We start from the raw sequence: 2990 nt of genomic DNA on the forward strand, positions 1-2990 counted from the left end.
ACTGATTTCATTCTGATATGCCTGTGATGCACTGATTTCATTCTGATATGCCTGTGATGCACTGATTTCATTCTGATATGCCTGTGATGCACTGTTCTAACTGTGATGCTCCTGTGATTCATCACAGGCGCCTCAGTACATGTACTATATGTGATGCACTGTTTTCATTCTGATATGCCTGTGTACTGTTCTCACTTGGCCTAAATAAATGAAACTAAGCAGAGTCATTACTCTGGTAAGGAACCCTTTATTGCTCTTGTTTAACTCACCTGCAACTTGCAGGCTTGATTTATGAGTGGGATAAAACCAGACAAAAATTGTTATTTCCTAGCGTGAATAATTAGCGCATCCTGGTGTCAATTCAGCTAAAGGATGCATTCTCAAGAGTTGATCCTCAACACTGAAAGATGTTGCTGCTTAATACTGAGGGTGTGGAAAAAATCACACCCATGGATAATTTAAACAACATCTGAAGTGTTATATTCTAACACTCTAAGTGTTTCAATATGAACACTATCAAAAGTGTTACATTAACACTGAGTGGCCCTATATAAACACTATATAAACCCTGGATGAGTGTTTAATTACACTCCCATGGGTCATTTGAAGTGTTATATCTTAAAAACTTATCTGGGATATGTGGGACGCTAACGTCCCACTTGGCCAAAAGCCAGTAAAAATGCAGAGTGCCAAATTCAAATAAATTACTATCAAAATCAAACTTTCATGAAATCACACATGCAATACACCAAATTAAAGCTACACTTGTTGTGAATCCAGCCAACATGTCAGATTCCAAATAGGCTTTTCGGCGAAAGCAAACAATGCAATTATCTGAGGATAGCACCATAGTAAACAAAGAGAGAGAAGCATATTTCAACCCTGCAGGAGCGACACAAAACGCAGAAATATAAATATAATTCATGCCTTACCTTTGATGAGCTTCTGTTGTTGGCACTCCAATATGTCCCATAAACATCACAAATGGTCCTTTTGTTTGATTAATTCCATCGATATATATCCAAAATGTCAATTTATTTGGCGCGTTTGATCCAGAAAAACACCGGTTCCAACTTGTGCAACATGACAACAAAATATCTAAAAAGTTAACTGTAGACTTTGCCAAAAGATTTCAAACTACTTTTGTAAAACAACTTTTGGTATTTTTTAACGTAAATAATCGATAAAATTGAAGACGGGATGATCTGTGTTCAATACAGGATTAAAACAAACTGTAGCTAGCTTTCTAGTTACCCTCGTTCTGGATGGCCGTACTTCTTCATTACACAAAGGAAAAAACCTCAACCAATTTCTAAAGACTGTTGACATCCAGTGGAAACGGTATAAACTGCAAGAAGGTCAATTACAAATCTGGATTCCCAATGAAACTCATTGAAAAGAGAGTGACCTCAAAAAAAAAAAGATCTAAATGGTTTGTCCTCTGGGTTTTGCCTGCTAAATAAGTTATGTTATACTCACAGACATGATTCAAACAGTTTTAGAAACTCCAGAGTGTTTTCTATCCAAATCTACTAATAATATCCATATCTTATCTTCTGGGGATGAGTAGCTGGCAGTTGAATATGGGTATGCTTTTCACCCAAACATGAAAATGCTGCCCCCTATCCTAGAGAAGTGTTAACACTCAGAGGGTTTCAATATTAAACTACAAAAAGTGTTCAAATAAGAGTGGACCTATATAAACACTGGACGAGTGTTAAAATTAACACTTTCAAATTTGCTGTATTGAGACCAGATTTTGAACATGTTTATGCTGTTCATTTTGATAAGTCACTCTGAAATTAAAGGCCTAATTTTCTTATTGAACAAGTTGTTTGTCAGTAAAGTACAGGTGGTAAATTCTAACGTTTGCATTGCTATCTGTACCATCTTGGCAGACAAAACAATAGACTGTAAAACAACAGGATGCCGCTGCAACTGAGGCGTGTTTAGCAAAGGTGTAACCAGAGTAATAGAGGTGTACCGGGAACTAACATCATCACTCTGTTCATCTGGGGAGAGGAAAGTAGACAGGACGGTAGTCAGAGGACGCTGTAGAAACTCTGATACTAATAGGTTATAATAAGGTGAAACATGGAGCACTTCAAGCCAGCATTCAACAGTCTGATCGAATAAGTGAGAAAAACAGCCAGTTTTACCGTGACCTTCTTCGCTCTTTTTCTTTACCAAGTTGTGTTGGATGAGCACTTAAAATGCTTATGTAAACACGGTGTTAAACCAGAGGTTACCTATAACCAGTGTACCATCTACATGGTGTTGCCAGCTGTGATCTTGTTTTTCTTCATTCTCTGGATGGATGGAGAGTTTCAACGAGTCTTGAGAATTACATGCAGATGTGATTTGTGGAGAAGATTTTTCGCAATCCTCATTAAGGCGACTGCTATAGGGTCGCTGTGGTTTGTGTCTGTGTTTATTGATGGAGACTGGTACGTGTGCTATAAAAGAGCAATGCTTCCCTGCAGGAACAACACCACACCCTTCGAAGAGGAACTAGAGAAGCAACTCGAAGCTCGTTTCAAAACGGAGTCCATGGTGAGTACCTTTCATTATTTACTTGTTAGTGATTATTAAATTCCCCAGAATATTGAGGGGGGGGACCAGAGTATTGGGAGGGGGGTGGAGACCAGTGGTGTGTTCAGTATGCTTGAACGTTTGCTAAATTGCGGAACGGATTGTACTGAACATGTTTCCCCACGTTTAGATTCTTGAACAGATCAGTCCAGACTTTAAGGAATGTTTTCTCCCTTTTGGTGGGTGTGGAGAGGAGTGGCTTGAAGCAATGAGATACGTATTTAAAGGGCAGTGGCCATGCTGACAGCGTTCCCCCAGAGACAACCCAACCCCTCCAAGTTTTTCAACTGCCCGTTCAGTACATTGCTGTTTCCCTTCAATTGAAAGTTTCAGAACATAAAAACATATTGGACGCCGCCCAGAGTGTTGAGGGGGGTGAAGACCAGAATATTGATTAG

The 2990-nt window shown here is 39.1% G+C and overlaps 1 long non-coding RNA gene across 1 annotated transcript in view; it reads left to right on the forward strand.

Annotated features, from left to right (window-relative positions):
• The first annotated feature begins 2018 nt into the window (after positions 1-2018).
• LOC139024635 (uncharacterized) overlaps positions 2019-2990 on the forward strand; it is a 1535-nt gene continuing 563 nt past the window's right edge. Inside the window, exon 1 of the long non-coding RNA XR_011475972.1 lies at positions 2019-2553. This is a non-coding gene — a long non-coding RNA (uncharacterized lncRNA). The remainder of the gene's footprint in view (positions 2554-2990) is intronic.

Source organism: Salvelinus sp. IW2-2015, unplaced genomic scaffold (assembly GCF_002910315.2).
Source record: "Salvelinus sp. IW2-2015 unplaced genomic scaffold, ASM291031v2 Un_scaffold1728, whole genome shotgun sequence".
NCBI classification, from domain to species: domain Eukaryota; kingdom Metazoa; phylum Chordata; class Actinopteri; order Salmoniformes; family Salmonidae; genus Salvelinus; species Salvelinus sp. IW2-2015.